General features: G+C 36.1%; 1 long non-coding RNA gene across 1 annotated transcript in view; it reads right to left on the reverse strand.

Moving 5' to 3' along the window:
* Window positions 1-11,164: 11,164 nt before the first annotated feature.
* Window positions 11,165-18,096, reverse strand: part of LOC119868210 — a 70,089-nt gene continuing 63,157 nt past the window's right edge. The window contains exons 4-5 of the long non-coding RNA XR_005385975.1: window positions 12,841-12,974; window positions 11,165-11,583 (exon numbers count right to left, since the gene is read on the reverse strand). This is a non-coding gene — a long non-coding RNA (uncharacterized LOC119868210). The remainder of the gene's footprint in view (window positions 11,584-12,840; window positions 12,975-18,096) is intronic.

Here is an 18,096-nt window from a genome sequence, read left to right on the forward strand (position 1 = left end):
ATAAACGGAATGTGTGTTGGTAAATTGTTTGTATTTATTTATTTATTTATTTATTTATTTACTTACTTTGCTGAGTGGCATTACTTTGAAGATACCATTAATTTCTCACCTATTTGCTTATTAATGGACATATCAATTTTTTAGTTGTGGCTTTTTTTCTTTTTTCTTTCTTATTTTACAATTGCTATTATAATTTTTGCCCAGGTGACAAGTGTTTCTATGGACACATTTTCAATTCTTTTGATTAAATACCAAACAGTTGATTTCCTGGCTTTAGAGCAAATTATCATTAGCTTTATAATAAAATGCCGATTTTCCCCAGATTTGTTATAATATTACTATACACTCACCACTATATAGGAATGAATCGTTTACTACATTTATTCATGTTAATATTTGATATTGTCAGTCTTTCTATTCTGATGGTCTGTGAAGTAATATAAGATTCACATTGTGATTTAAATTACATTTTCTCTAATGTTAGTAATATTGAGTACCTACTCATGGGTCCAATGTTGTTGAGTATATCTCTTGAGTTTATTAAAATCTTTCAAATTTTTTTCAAGTACTTTTATAACTGCTTTATTGAGATATAATTTTCCCTAGGAATCTTCCAATCTACTTTCTGTCTGTACATATGATTTCCTTATTTTTAATATTTCATATAAATGGAATTATAGAATTTTTAAATATTTTCTGACTGACTTCTTAGACATAGAAAAACATTTTAGGTGTTTTTTCACATGTTAGCATATCTTAGTGCTCCATTTTTTATGGCTGACTTGCATTATATATATATATATATATATATATATATATATATACCACATCTTCCTTATACATTTCTCACTTAATGAAAATTTGAATTGTTTTCATTTCTTAGCTACTATGAATAACATGCTATGAACATTTGCGTACAGATTTTTTTTAATATATGCTTTAATTCCCTAGATTATATATTTGGGAGTAGAACTTCTGGGTTGTATGGTAGCTTCATATTTGAATTTTGAAGAAATGCCAAATATTTCTAAATGCATTACACAATTTTACACTGTAACCAATAGTGTACAAGGTTAAAATATATTCACTTTGTTGTCAAAAATTATTATTATTTGTATTTTTATCTTACCCATTTCAGTGGGTATGAAGGGTTACCTCACTATGGTTTTGATCTGCATTTTTCAGATAGCTAACAATATAGGATATTTTTAACTGTCTTATTGGCAGTTTGTATGTATAGCTTAGATGATTGTTTAATCATTTTTAATTGGGATATATATCTTTTTCTTATTGAGATATAACTATTTATGTATTTTAGAAATAAATTCTTTTTCAGGTGTATGATTTTCAAATATTTATTTTATTCTGTGAGTTGTATTTTTACTAATTTGATGTTATATTTTGTACCAATAAAACTTCTTTATGAAGTTCAATTACTGATATGTTGCAAAAATTCAATGTTGTTGGAGCAATAATTTATATAAAATAAGATACATATATTTTTTCTTCCAAAGTTTTCATATAAATCCCAGTTAGTTAAAATACAGTGTAATATTAGTTTCAGGTATAGGATCTAGTGACTTATCACTTACATAAAACATCCATTGATCATCACAAGTGCTTCCTTAATACTCATTACTCATTTTACCCATCCCCTCATTCACCTCCCACCAGCAACCCTGAATTTGTTCCTATTGTTAAGAGGCTGCTTTACGTTTGGCCTTTCTCTCTTCCTCCACAATGTTCATCTGTTTTGTTTCTTAAATTTCACATATGAATGAAATAATATGGTATTTGTCTTTTCCTGACTTATTTTTCTTATTGTTATATTATCTAGTTCCATCCATGTCATTGGAAATAGCAAGATTTCATTCCTTTTTATGGCTACGATTCCATTATGTATACTACAACTTCTTTATCCATTCATCAGCCAGCGGATGATTGGGCTTTTCCATGATTTGACTATTGATAATTCTGCTATAAATATAAGGGTACATCGACCACTACAAATAAGTATTTTTGTATCATTTGGATAAATACCCAGTATTGTGGTTATTGGATCGTAGACAAGTCTTATTTTTAACTTTTTGAGAAGCCTCCATAGTGTTTTCCAGAGTGGCTCTGCTATTTTGCATTCCCATCAACATTTTTAGAGGGTTCTTCTTTCTCCACATCTTCACCAACATCTGTTGGTATTGTTAATTTTACACATTCTAACAGGTGTGAGGTGATATCTCATTGTAGTTTTTATTTGTATTTCTCTGATAATAAGTGACGTTGAACATCTTTTCATGTGTCTGATAGCCATTTGAATGTCTTCTTTAGAAAAATGTGCATTTATGACATCTTCCTATTTTTTAAGTGGATTATTTGTTTTTTGGATATTGAGTTTACAACCTTTTATATAATTTGGATACTAACCCTTTATCAGATATGTCATTTGTAAATATCTTCTCCCATTCTGAAGGTTACCTTTTAGTTTTGTTGATTGCTTCTTTCACCATGCAGAAGATTTTTTATCTTGATTAAGTCTTAATAGTTTATTTTTTCTTTTTTTTCTTTTGCCTCAGGAGACATTTTTAGCAAGAATATGCTATAGCTGAGGTCAAAGAGGTTGCTACATGTGTTGTCCTCTAGAATTTTGATGGTTTATTGTCTCACACTTAGTTATTTCACCTTTGAATTTATTTTTGTGTATGTTGATACAGGTTCATTATTTTTCATGTTGCTGTCCAGTTTTCCCAGTACCATTTGAAGATACTGTCTTTTCCATTGGATAGTTCTTCCTGATTTGTTAAAAATTAGTTGACCGTATAGGTGTTGGTCCATTTCTGGATTTTATCTTCTGTTCCATTGATCTACATCTGCTTTTATGTCAGCATTATATAATAGCTTTGTAATATAGCTTGAAGTCTGGAATTGTGATGCACCTAGCTTTGCTTTGCTTTTTCAAGATTGTTTTGACTTTTGGGATTCCATATAAATTTTAATATTGTTAGTTCTAGCTCTGTGAAAAATGCTGGTGGTATTTTGATAGGGATTACATTAAATGTATAGATAACATTGGGTATTAGAGATATTTTATTTTTTAAGATTTAAAAAAATATTTGATAGGGAGTGAGAGAGCACAAGCAAGGGGAGCTGCAGAGGGAGAGGGAGAATCAGGCCCTCCACTGGAAAGAAAGCCCAATGTGGGGCTCAATCCCAGGAATCTGGGATCATGACCTGAGCCAGATAGACACTTAACAAGTGGAGCCACACAGGCTCCCTATTATAGACATTTTAACACTATTTATTCTTGCAATCCATGAGCATGGAGTGTTTTTCCATTTAATTTTGTCATCTCCAATTTCTTTCATTGGTGTTTTATAGTTTTCAGAATAGAGATCTTTTACCTCTTTAACCCAATTAAAGTTGGGTTATTCCTAGGTTTCTTATGGTTTGGACCCAATTGTAAATGGGATCGGTTCCTTGATTTCCATTTTTGCTTCTTCATTATTGGTGGTATACAAATGCAACAGATTTCTGTATGTTGATTTTATATTCTGCAACTTTGCTGAATTTGTGTATCACATCTAGCATTTTTTGTGGAGTCTTTCAGAATATCATGTCTTCCACAAATAGTGAAAGTTTGACTTCTTTCTTGCTGATTTGATGATTTTTGTTTATCTTTTTTTCTGATTCCTGAGGCTAGGACTTCCAGTACCATGTTAAATAACAGTGGTGCAAGTATACATGCCTGTCTTGTTCCTAACTATAGAAGAAAAGGTCTCTGTTTTTCCTCATTGAGAATAATATTAGCTGTGGGTTGTTCTATATGTCCTTTATGATGTTGAGGTATGTTCCCTCTGTCCCTGCTCTGTCCCTTTTTATCAAGAAAAGATGCTGTACTTTGCTAAATGCTTTTATCTGCATCTATTGAGAGGATCATATAGCTCTTAACCTTTATTTTATTAATGTGATGTATCACACTGATTGATTTGTGAATAGTGAACCATTCTTGCAGCCCTGAAATAAGTTGCTCTTGATTGTGGTGAATGATTCTTTTAAGGTACTATTGGATTAGATTTGCTAGCACTTTCTTAGTATTTTTGCATCCATGTTCATAGGGATATTGGTCTGTAGTTTCATCTTATAGTGGAATCTTTGGTTTCAAATCAGAGTAAAGCCAGCTTGGTAGAATGAGTTTAGAGATCTTTGTTCCATTTCTTTTTTTTTTTTGGAATATTTTGAGAATAGGTTTTAACTCTTCCTTATGTATTTAATAACATTCACCTGTGAAGCCATCTGGCCATGGACTTATGTTTCTTGGCAGATTATTGATTACTGATTCAGTTTCTTTGCTTCTTTTTGGTCTGTACAAGTTTTTTATTTCTTTCTATTTATTTTGGAGTCTATATGTTTCTAAGAATGCATCCATTTCTTCTAGATTGCCCAATTTATTGGCACATATTTTTCATAATATTCTCTTATTGTTTTTCTGTGGTGTTGGTTGTGATATCTCTCAGTCATGATTTTATTTATTTGGTTCTTATCTGTTTTCTTTTTGATAAATCTGACTAGGGGTTTGTCATTTTTATTAATTCTTTCAGAGAAGTAGCACCTGGTTTTATTGATCTGTTCTACTGTTTGTTTGTTTCTATTTTGTTCTGGTTCCATTCTAGTCATTTAATTCTGTTCTAATTTTTGCTGTTTCCCTTCTTTGCTGCCCTTAGGCTTAATTTGTTGTTCTTTTTCTAGCTTTTTTAGGTGTAAATTAATGTATTTGTAATTTTTCTTGCTTCTTGAGGTAGGCTTGTATATAATTCCCTCTTATCACTGCTATTGCTGCATCCCAAAGTTTTAGACCCGTTCACTGCCATTTATTTATTTATTTATTTATTTATTTATTTATTTATTTCTATCTTATTTAATTTCCTGGTTGACCCATTCATTACTTAGTCCCACTTTGTTGCTTCTTTTGTCATTGTTTTTGGAGATTTTCTCTGTTTCTTTGTAGTCTTTTTCACTATTGGTCTTTCCCACTCAAAGTACCCCCTTTACTATTTCTTGCAGGGCTGGTTTAGTGGTCACAAACTCCTTTAATTTTTGTTTATCTGGGAATCTCTTTATCTCTCCTTCTATTCTGAATGGTAGCCTTGCTGAGTAGAGTATCCTTGGCTGCAGATTTTTTTTTCCATTTAACACATCAAATATATCATACCACTCTCTTCTGGCCTGCAGGTTTCTGTGGGTAGTTCTTCTGCTAATCTTATTTGTCTGCCTTTGGAAGTTAGGGACTTCTTTTGTCTTTCTGCTTTTAGTATTTTTTCATCTATGTATTTTTAAAATTTGTGTATAATATATCTTGGTGTTGGTCTGCTCTTGTTGATTTTGATGGGAGTCTCTGTGCTTCCTAGTTTTGAAAGTTCATTTCAAGTTCTTAACTTCCTTAAGTTTTCAGCTATAATTTCCTCAAATAAACCTTATGCCCCTTTTTCTTTCTCTTCTTCTTCTATGATATAAATACTATTATGTCTCATGGAATCACTCAGTTCTCTAAGTATACTTTCATGGTCCAAGTTTTTCTTTCCCTCTTTTGTTCAGCTATATTATCTTCCATAATTCTATGTTCTCTATCACTTATTTATATTCCTCTGTTTCTTACATACTTGTCATTTCATCCACTTGGTTTTGAATCTTGATAATTGCATTTTTCATTTAAGCCTATTTGGTTTCAACTCTTTTATCTCTGCACTAAGCATATCCCTGATATTTTCTATGCTTTTCTCAAGTTCAGCTACTACCCTTACGATTGTTTCTTTAAATTCTGGATCAAGCATATTACTTTAACTGGTTTTGATTAGATCCCTGGCCATGACTTTTGTTGTTCTTTTTTGGGGGATGGATTCTTCACTCTTGGCATTTTGTCTAGGTCTCTGTCTTTTCTGTGTTAGGAAAACCTTTTATGTTTCCTGCTCTTGAGAGTAATTGCTTTCTGAAGAAGAGGTCATATAATGCCCATGGCCTGGTGTCAGCTACATGCATTCTGGTGCTGTTTTATGGCTGTTCTTTCCCTCAGCTCAGTATTCTGCAGATTTTTTTCCTTCCCTGCAGTGGGGATTCTTTTTTTAAAGATTTTATTTATTCATGAGCGACACAGAGAAAGAGAGGCAGAGACACAGGCAGAGGGAAAAGCAGGCTCCATGCAGGGAGCCCAATATAGGACTCAATCCCAGGACTCCAGGATCATCAGGATCATGCCCTGAGCTGAAGGCAGATGCTCAACCACTGAGCCACCCAGGTGTCCCTGCAGTGGGATTAGAACTTGATCAGAGTGTGGTGAGTTTTTACTAAGTGTGCTCTGGTTTGCTTGTTAAGGAACCTGATGCTATTTCCAGGAGAGCTGAAGCTTTGTAGAACTCTATAGTCAGTAGATGTGGTAAGTATGGGGTTTGTTCTGTCTTCTGGGGGAGGGGCCTGCTATGTTATTTCTCAGACACACTTGCCTGAGAAAAGCAGTACCAGTAAAGATCATAGGGGCAGGGCTTGGTGTAAACAGTTTAGGCAGCCACTGTTGGTGCTGTACTGTTTACTGAAGTTAGTTTATGCTGACAGATGAGGAACGTAAATGGTACTAGTCAGCTTCTTTGCCCTGGAGAGGAATTTATGCTTGCTGCTGTCAGGGAAGCCCTCTCAGAAAAACCTAGCCCAAATGAATATTAGGTATTTTTCAGATCACTGTTTTCACACTGTGTCCAGGTTGCTTGCCTGCCTGGAGAAGTGCAGTGCACTTTGGGCTCCCTACCCCATCTAGGTTGGCTCACTTAAAACTCCCAACTTTAAGGACCTGATTTGGCCTGAGCCTTCACTAGTCTTCTGGGGCAGTGTCTCGCCACACTGGGATTGATTCAAGTTAGATGCAGAAGGGCAGTTACACTAGAGTACAATAACATGGGGTTTGGAACAAAGCATACTAAAGAGCCAGTGTCCAGGTTGGCCACCTTTGGGAGGTGTCTCTGTACCTATGCTGAAAGGTGGAGGGGAAGAAAAGGTGTCCACACACTCTTTTGTCCCAGAATAGGAAATGGCACCCCTCTCCGATGTGCTTCAAGAAGAAGGAGCCATCTCTTCCAGTGTGTCTTAGGTGAGCCTCAGATATTTCCATCTGTCTGAGGTTACCTGCTTGCCTTCTCTACTAGAACACTGAAATGCTTTCTGGGGTCTATACCAGCCAAGACATAGACGTCTAAAACTCCAGCCTTTGAGCCTTACTGGTGGCAAAATCTCATGAAAATCATCCCCTCTCATTTCCTCAATGTCTTTGGGAAAGTGTTTTCCTTGTGTGATCCCCCTGTGTGCTCCTCTCTCCCTAATCGGTGCTCCTTCCCCTCTGTAGCACCCTTGACCCATTTCTTCCCCACACCATTTCTCTGCACCTCCTACCTTCCATGATGTGGTCTCTTCTCTCCCTTTAGTTGTGTAGTTTGTTATGTCAATCCTCAGAATGATTTCCTGTGTATTCAGAATATTTTGATATTTATCTAGTTGTGCTCAAGGGATGATAAACGCCTACGATCCTCCTACTAATCCATAATTGTAGCTACTCTCCCTAAGTTACATATATTTTAAATATATATTAAAATGAGTTTGGGGGGCATGTTGGTGGATCAGTCAGTTAAGCATCTATCTCTAGCTCAGGTTGTGATCCCAGGGTCCTGGGATCAAACCCAGAATTGGGCTCTCCGTTCAGCGGGAAGCCTGTTTATCCTTCTCTTCCTCACTCATACACTCTCTCTCTCAAATAAAGAAACAAAATCTTTAAATAAAAATAACATGAGTTTTGGCACTTATATTTATTTCCTACATACCTAATGCAGTTAACCACTAATGAGGTTTCTATCAATATAAATCATTTTGTCACTTCTAGATCTTTATGTAAATGGAATAATGCAAAATGGAGTAATGCAAAAGGCATTGCTTTTTAACTGGTTTCTTTAAACATGTTGTTTCTGAGATTTATTCATGTTGTTATATGTATCAGTGTTTATTCATTTTTATTGCAATGTAGTTATGGCTATACTAGTGTCTTTATCCAGTCATCATTTGATAGAAATTTAGTTTCTAGTTTTTTGTTATTATGAGTAAATTAGCTGCAAACATTTGTTCATAAGTCCTTTGTGTTTACCCATTTTTTATTGAGGGAAGTATAAAAGTTTTTGTTCCATATACAAGACTTTTGTCATATATATTTTTTTATATGTATTCACTTTCATGAAGCAATTGTAACCTTGGAAAACATTAACAAACTGGTCTTGTTGAGGGTAAGAGCTAGTGTAACAGATATTTATACCAAAGAAAACCACAAGGCAACATGACATTTTCTACATAATGAAAGTGGAAGCTTTGCTCAAGGTTGCAGGAAAAGGGGACTGGAGGGAATAAAGAAGTCATAATAAGGTAGATAATGAACTAAAAAAAGAAAAAAAACAAATTCTCACTATTTTACCATATTGCCTGTGTTTTTTATTCCACCAAAATAAATTAATACTCATTTATCTGAATAAAACTTCTATTTATTTCATGTTTTATACTGTCCCTTCCTTTTTTTTTAATTTTTATTTATTTATGATAGTCACAGAGAGAGAGAGAGAGAGAGAGAGAGAGAGAGGGAGAGACACAGGCAGAGGGAGAAGCAGGCTCCATGCACCGGGAGCCCGACGTGGGATTCAACCCCGGGTCTCCAGGATAGGGCCCTGGGCCAAAGGCAGGCGCCAAACCACTGCGCCACCCAGGGATCCCTATACTGTCCTTTCCTTTTGACTCCTTTTACAGAAGGAACAAAATGGTAGGTGCTTCTCCTACCACAAATATATATTTATGGCATAACTTTTGCCAGTGAGAAAGGATGACAATACATTGTAGAGTCAAAGACACAGACTTTACACTCAGAAATATTGCAATTTTAATTATATTTCTGCTATCTTAGATGTGTGACTTTGTATAAGATACTCAGTATCTCTAAGCATCTAGGATTTCATATGTTTTATGATACATATAATGATTACATATAAAGCAGGGTAGTTTCAGGATTTAAAAATGTGTATTTATAATTTGCTTAGCTATTATGATACATGATGATTATTTGTCAGTTCCTTAATTATGGGGGTTATTTCATAATAAATAATATAGCTTTACATGCTCATAATTAAAAAGGTTTAGGATAGGCCAGATATTGCCTCTGATGCTATACTTCTGGCAAGGCCTCTAATATATCATCATCTTCAATTTAGAAACTGAAAGAGTTACATGATCTATAGAATTTATTCCTTTTAGTCTACTATTCACTTATTGTCAGGTTTCTTACAGTTTGAAGCTCCTTGAGGAATAGGATTTATCTTCACAGCAATATCATTGATTAATCAGCAGCAGAAGTAAGAAATATGGCCATTTTACTCATTATTTGTTCTTTAATAATGAGACTCAATAGATATCTTTCCCTAGTTTTATTTAATTCTTATTATTTTGATATTTGCTTTTTTATTTGTTTATTTTCCATCTTTTACCACTGGAATATAAGCTCCATACTGCCAAGATAATTTCTGTTGTATTCACTTTTGTTTATCCAGAATAAACAGTGTCTGATGCATAGTATCAGCATAGTACATATTTTTGATAAGAATAAATGATTTAATGCCATCTTCTAGAGTTTATAATAGAAAAGTCTATTAGGTAGTTTTTACAATGCCTTATGAAGTTTATGAATAAGAAAATAATCCAGTGAAGTAGAAACATCAGTTTATTTTGCATAAATAATGTGCTACTTTAAAATTCTCCTTTTAAAACTTGCTTCTGAGGGCAATCTGAAAAAGTACACCAAGAAAGATAGCTAATGATTTTTTAAAATTTGTATTTATTTGAGGAGAGAGAGTGAGCAAGAGAGAAAGAGAGCATGAATGGGAGGAGAGGAAGAAGCAGACTCCCTGCTGAGCAGGAAGCCCAGTGCTGGGCTTGATCCTGGCCCTCCAGGATCATGATCTGAACCAAATGCATTTTAAAGTAATCACACTCAACAAAGGGCTGAAACTCACAGCCCTGTAATCAAGAGTTGCTCACTAAACCAACTGAGCCAGCCAGGTGCCCCACCCCCTAAGAAGGGTAACTTCAGAATATTTCCACTTTGTCTTCAATAAATATTTAATGCCAAGGGAATAATTTTATTATTTCCTATTGAGTTTTTTCCAGTGAAATTAATACTGAATTGTTTCTTTCCTCAGAAAGAAAAGGTAGCAACAATAAAAATATAGATTTATATCCCTTTCCAGTAAAAATCGTCTAAAGTTCCAAAGTGTTGGAAGAGAAGCTGGGAGTGGTGGTGTTGACTAAAATGTTCAGTGAGTACAAGAACTGTGAAACAATATCAAACTCCACTTAACCTGTGTTCTAAAGAAAAGACTTCTGGATATGCAGTTTGAAAATCAGCTGTAGTATTGTCTGTGTGACCAAACCTTGAGTCACTTACTTAATTTTCCTAATTCACAATTATTTGTATTACAGACTCTTAAAATGAGTGAGAAAACTCATGGCTCTCTGTCTCTTTTAATTTAGTTAAGGAATGTTTATTTCATATACAATGTTCTTTTTAAGGAATATGACAAGCTCAGGCACCTGTGTGGCACAGTCAGTTAAGCATCTGACTCTTGGTCGTGGCTCAGGTCATGATCTCAGTGTCATGAGATACAGCCCCATGTCAGGCTACATGTTTAGCATGGATTCTGCTTCAGATTCTCTTCTTCTGCACTTCCCTGCTGTTCTCTCTCTCTCTCTCATAAATAAATAAATAAATAAATAAATAAATAAATACATAAATACATAAATAAATAAATATTTAAAAATATGATGAGCATAATACAAAGTATTATCTATCATTTAAAGTATTGATTTTGCTCATTAAAAACTCTTACTAAATCTTCCAACTCTGAATTGAGCTTCCTGTTTAATTCCTTAACTATGTCAAACCTTACTGCTTGTGAGCAGCTAGCAGCTTTTATACCTCACTCTTCAAATAGCATTTCATTATTGTTGCCCTATGAGTTAATCAGTGACACCAATAAAGATATGTCATTATCAATACATTTTATTCTCTACAGGTGATATGTACATAGCATAGTTGAAGCTGACAAGTGATGGCTCTGTTAAGAGGGTGTGAGGAAAGAAAAGTAGTATAAATTACTAAAATTCCCTTGGTTTCAAGGATAAGTAGAGTGTCATAGAGTGAACATTTGCATCATTAAATATACTGAAAGTACTTATCAGTGATTTTGAAGATGAAGGATTTTTTTAGCTTTTCATCTGTTTCAAACATAAGGATAAGAATATCAAATACTTTTCTGAAAACTTGCAAAATTCCTAAATTCCCTTTTTAAAATCTTTAAGCCATGTTCATCTTCTGTTTTTTTAATGTTATTTAAGAGGACATGTTCATTTGAAAAATAACCCTGCTATTTGGTTAATTTTATATTTCCTTGATTCTTCACTCATCTTCAGTCATTTTTCATCTCTAAACTCTCTTCATTCCTTTCTACCATCAAATATATAGTGGGCCTATGAAAACAAACAAACAAACAACAACGACCAAAACAAAGCAAAACAGAAAACATTGCTGTCATCATTCTTAATACCTAAATTTACATTTTTAAATCTATCTTCTTCCTTTTATCAACAAACATATGAAAAGAATAAGTTATGCATTTATTTTACTTTAAGATAAGATTTCCATCTATGTGATTTTGAATTCTGCCTTTATCACACTTACAGAAATTGTTGTCTCAGAAGTCAGCTAGAAAACCCTAAATAAAAATTCAAAAGCCTATTCTCAGTACTTCACATAATCTAAATCTGGAATATACCACTCTAATGACAAGCCACTTTTTGAAAATTTCTTTCTCTTTACTTTCATTGACTGTGCACTCTTCTATTTCTTATTCCACCTCTAACTTGTTTTTCATTCTTCACTGACTCTTCTTTGTTCATTTTCCCCTTATGTCAAAGTTGTCTTAAAACTACTCCCACAAGGTCTTTTCTTGGCCTCTGGCCCCTGCCCAACCTAAGCAAATTAAACCACTCTTAAAATTTCAATTGTCACATTTCTATGAATACGAATCCACATTTCTAATTCTGTTGTAAGATTTTGTCATGTATTTTCAATTGCCTTGAATACTGCCATATTGATATTTAGATATCAGCATGTCCAAATCCAAATATATATCATTATTCTCCCACATGTATAATTTTTATTATGTGTGTTTGTAGAACCATTTTTTTATTTTTAAAAAATATTTAATTTTTGTCTGTAACCTGTATACCCAATGTGGTGTCAAATTTACAACTCCAAGATCAAGAGTCACATGTTTTATCAAATTAGTCAGCCAGGTGCCCCAGATCAGAAATTTTCAAAGTTACAACAATATATTAATTATCTACTATTGCATCAATGGTATTTCATCTTTCCTCATAAGTTTATGAGGCAGATAATACTCTCCTTTTATATATAGGGATGTGAATAGTATTTTATCACTTGTTTATATTCATATGACATTAGGTGTTAGATTCAGAATTTGAATGAATTTGTCTCAAGTACATTGCATTATGACATGTTAACTCCCAGTCATATTCAAAAATGTGGAGTTGGTTTTAGTTTTTTATTTCTTTTCTCTGTTAGCCTCAATCCCTTAACTACACACTTAAGAGACCCCAGGAAATTTTAATCTGAAATGTTTCATGTCTATACCTCTTTTCAATTTTTTAAAAATTTTCCTTGTCACTGCTAATGCCCTAATACAGGCCTTCATCATTTCTTACCTTGATTGCAGAAATTATGATAACTGCTGTCCCTTTTTCAGTCTAATTACATACTCAATTATATTCTATATGGTCATGGAGATGATCCTTAAAAAATACTTCGCTGTTTGTGTCAATACATTGTTACAAGTTGCCTGAAAAGGAAAATCAGAAGAGAACATCATATTCAAGGTAATCCAAAACCTTATATCAATCTAACAATCCAATTACTATACTTTTATTTGTGTTTCCACTAAACCCATATCAGGTTATTTTTACTATTCCAAAAGGGTGGGACTTTACTTTTATCCCCCTATACCTTTGCTCATACATTTTCCTATATATTTAATGCATTTCTCTTTGTTAAAAAATGATGCAAATCAAGAAACAGATTTACATATAAATAGGCAGTTCATTTAAAACAAAAGTTCAAAGCAAATTGATGAAGAATCAATAGTCTTTTCATTAATGGTGCTGGAAGAATTGGATATCTCTATCCAAAATAAATAAAATAACATAACATAAGGTAAACTTGATTGAAAACTAATATTATATACACACACACTGTCTCAAAATGTTTCAGCAACCAACAATCATAAAACTAATAGAAGAAAGCAAAGAGAAAATTATGTGGCTGGATTAGGAAAATATTTATAAATATTTAACAAAATTATATTCACAGGAGAATAAAAATAAATAATGGACATTATAAAAAAAAAAAACTTTTCTCCAAAAGACATTGCCAAGGTAATGAAAAGACAAGCTACAGGTACGCCTGGGTGGCTCAGCAGTTGAGTGTCTGCCTTCAGCTTCACGTGATCCTGGAGTTCTGGGATCAAGTCCCACATCAGGATCCCTACATGGAGCCTGCTTCTCTATTTGCTTATGTTTCTGCCTCTCTCTCATAAATAAATAAATAAATAAATAAATAAATAAATAAATAAATTCTTTTAATAAAAAAGAAAAGACATGATACATATTAGGAGAAAATATTTACAAAACATATGTCTGATAAAGGACTCATAACCAAAATATAAAAAGAACATTCAGATATCAATAACATACAAACAATAAACTTACAAACAGGAGGAAATATATTAATAAACACTTAACAAAATATATGGATGGCAAATGAGCACACAAAATAATCATTTTCAGTTTTCATGGAAAAGCAGGTGAGAAACACAATGAGATATCTCTATACACCTAAATGGTTTAAATAATTTTTAATGATATACTAAGGGCTTATGAATTTATGGAACCAATCGGAGCTCTTATACACTGCATATAAAAATGCAAAATAATACAGTCACTTGAGAAAAAAAAATGGTTGTTTCTTAAAAACTTGAACATGTACTTACCATGCGATCTGGTAATCCCATTGACATGTATTTTCCCATGTAGAATAAATATTCTACTTCACACAAAAACCAATACAATGATGTTTATAGCTAATTTATTCATAATTATGAGACACCAGGAACAACACAAATACCTCTGGAAACCCATGAATAAATGAGTAAACACAGTGTAGTACATGCAGAGTTGAATATGACTCAGAAATTTAAAAAGAATAAACTATGAAAAAACTAAAAAGAAAAGACTATGAATCCATTCAATAACATTGTCAAAACGCTACATTCTAGGGAGGGGCAAGATGGTGAAGTAGCTGTCTCAACTCATCTGGCCCCACAAACTTACCTAGATAACTTTCAAAATATTCCGAACACTTACTTATGAATTCGACCTGAGATTTCTTTCTCTGTTTTTTTAATATTTTATTTATTTATTCATGAGAGATGCAGAGAGAGACAGAGACACAAGCAGAGGGAGTAGCAGGCTCCACGCAGGGAGCCCGATGTGGGACTCAATCCCAGGTCCTCAGTATCACACCCTGGCCAAAGGCAGCACTAAACCGCTGAGCCACCGACTGCTCGTTGACCTGAGATTTTAAGAGAGAACAGCTGGAGTGCTACAGAGAGAAAATTTTTCGCTTCTAACAAGGTAGGAAGGTGAAAAAAAAAAATGAAAAAGAATAAATTGTGGGGGAGGGGAACCGTGAGTAGCCCTGCTAAAGCAGATCAGGAAAGCCTCCAGGGCAGGAAAGTCCATCCCTGGAGAAGGGAGAACTTTAAAAATCCATGCCAGAGTTTTCCCTGATGGAAAAGTGCTAAGCAGGGAAATCGGGCAGAATTGCAGGAGGGACAGTGAAGCCCGAAGATTCCCGAAGTCACTATAAGGGGAGGGTAGACCAGGGGAAATCTCAACGCAAACCTTGGTCAGATATAGGTAAAGGGTTGGAGCGCTGCAGCCCTCTGGGGCATTTGGGAGAAGCCAGTCAGTTAGGCGAGGCTGTTCTGTTTGGAGGTGGCTGTGCCCCATTCCCTTTCGGAGAGGCGGTCCCCTGGAGCACAGTCCAATGGCACAAGAAGCCCAAACACACAAAGCCCATGATGCATTCCCCCTGGGACAGGCAGAAGCGAGGAGGGCACAGGACAGTGAGAACTCTCCTGTCGCTGGGTGCCCTGTGAGCTGTGCCAATCAGTGCACTGGAATCGGCCCCGGGAGCATCTAGGCCAGTGCGGACTGGGAGACTGCAATTACCCGCAGAGAGCTGGACTCCAGAGCTGGAAATCTGTTTGTCGCCATTGTTGTTTTCCCCCTTTGATTCACCTTGTGCCTGGAAGAGGCAGGGCCTCTAGGGAACAAAGGCCTCACAGGATAAACAGCTCATACTGAGTCCAGCACCTGGCAAGGGGTGGGGCATCTCTGCCTAGGCACAGAAACTTGAGAATTAGCACAGCATAACTTTCCCCCAGAAGACTAGCTGGAAGAACAAGGGAAGACCAATTTATTGACCAAGCAGCACTGGAAAACTCCAGAACTGAGGGAAAATACTATATAAAACTAGAGGGTCCTTTTTTTTTTTTTCTTAGTTTTTTTTTTCTTCTTCCATTATGACTTTTTTTTTTTTTATGATAGTCACACACAGAGAGAGCGAGAGAGGCAGAGACACAGGCAGAGGGAGAAGCAGGCTCCATACACCGGGAGCCTGACGTGGGACTCGATCCCAGGTCTCCAGGATCGCACCCTGGGCCAAAGGCAGGCGCTAAACCGCTGCGCCACCCAGGAATCCCCATTATGACTCATTTTTATAGCAAACTAGAAATTGCCAATTTCACTTCAACTATAATATTTTACCAGCTCTTCATTTTTAAGGTTTTTTTTTTCCTTTTTGACTTTCACATTTCTACAATTACATATCTTAGATATATTTTTCACTTCTGGATTCTGTTCAATGTATTCAATTTAATTTTGGGAGATATATGACATATGAGTATTTGCTTTGTTTTTTTGCTTTTTCTGCCTCATTTTGTTTCACAATAGTGGAAATTAGTATCTCCTAAAACATGACCAACATACACCCAGAACCAAGTGGTTCTGTTTTGGTTCATTATGTGAAATTATATTATCTCCCATTCTGCCCCCCCCTTTTTATCTTGTTTATGTTTTGGTGGTCAGTGTTGGGTCTTTATATAAGTATGGCTGGTTTATATAAATTTTGGATTGAGCATCTTCTAACATAAGGAACAAAACACTCAGAACCAATAGGATCACCCTCTAGAACCCCCTCAGGGAGTCTAGATTTTCTCTCCGCTACCACTTACTCACCACCACCATCCTCCCTTTTTCTATTTCTCTTTTTCCTCTTTTCTTTACTTTTTTTTCTTTTTCTTTTTTCTTCTTCTTTCTTTTTGGTTTTTAGCTTTTTATTTTTACTACTATGATTTGAAAATTGGTTTTCACTTTAGTGGTCATTTTGTTTTTCTTTGTTCTGTTCTTTTTATTCTTTTATGTTCCAGTCTGACCTCTTTGGAGTCATCTAGGGTGTATTTTACTTAGGTTGTGGTTGATAATTTTGACTCAGACCACTCATACAGTCACTCTCTAATAGACAAAAAGACTAGAAGGAAGATTTCACCACAAAATAAAGTACGGGAAACAGTATTCTCTGCCACAGAGTTTCAGAATTTGGATTTCAATATGATGTTAGTAATTCAATTCAGAAGTATGATTATAAAGCTACTGGTGGCTCTGGGAAAAAAAAAGCATAAAGGACTCTAGAGACTTCCTTACTGCAGAATTAGGATCTAATCAGGGCGAAATTAAAAATAAATTGAATGAGGGCAGGGCAAGAGGGCAGAGGAGTTGGGTCCCCAAGTCAACTGTCTCCACCACCTTACCTAGATAAGGTTCAAATCATCCTGAAAACCTACGAATTCGGCCTGAGATTGAAAGAGAGAATAGCTGGAATGCCACAGTGAGAAGAGTTCATGCATCCATCAAGGTAGGGAGATAGAAAATAAATAAATAAAAAAACATCCAGTAGGGGAGGGGCCCCCGGGAGGAGACCAGCTAAGGTCGGGCAGCGAGAGCCTCCAGGACAGGAAAGCCAGACCCGGAGAAGCATGAACTTTACAAATCTTCCCAGACAGAAAGGCGCTCCCAGGGAACTCAGGCAGGACCACAGGAGGGGCAGTGGAGCCCCCAGTTTCCCAGGGTCACTAACAGAGGAAGTGCGCCCCGCGGGAGAGCGAGCCACCCACCACCCGCCGAGCTCCCTAAAGGGCTGGAACACGTGCCGGGTGAGGCCTCGGGAGTGGCTCAGGTGAGGGCTCAGGCGGGGGCTCCGCATGGAAGGGGATGAGTGGCCCCATGAGTACGATTCCAGCCGCCCAGGCCCCGGAGCCCCGGCCGCAGGGGGACAGAGTCCAGGATCCTGCACTCTCCCCCGGGATACGGGGAGGCCTGGAGGGCACAGGACAGTGAGGACACTCCTGCTACCACCAGCCCTGAGCTGTAAAGATCAGAGACCCCGCCCCTGGAGCATCCAGGCCAGTATGGACTGGGAGACTGCAGTAGCTACTGCCGGAGGTGAATCCAGGGCTGGAGATCTGGCCGCCACAGCTGTGGTTGTTCCTCCCTGTGTGACCTTGTGCATGGGATGGAGCAGAGCTTCCAGGGAACAGGGGCCTCACAGGATAAACAGCTCCCACTGAGCCGTGCACCTGGCAGGGAGCAGGGCAGCTCCCCCAGGTGCACACACCTGAGAATCAGCACAGCAGGCCCCACCCCAGAAGACCAGCTGGAAGGACAGGGGAAGAGCAAGTTCTTGGCTGAGCAGTGCTGGAAAGGTCCAGGGGAAGTCGAGGGACTTGTAGTATATAGAATCAGAGGATAACCCTTCTTGTTTTTCCTTTTTCTTTATCTTTCTTG

This window comes from Canis lupus, chromosome X (assembly GCF_011100685.1).
Source record: "Canis lupus familiaris isolate Mischka breed German Shepherd chromosome X, alternate assembly UU_Cfam_GSD_1.0, whole genome shotgun sequence".
Classification (NCBI taxonomy): domain Eukaryota; kingdom Metazoa; phylum Chordata; class Mammalia; order Carnivora; family Canidae; genus Canis; species Canis lupus.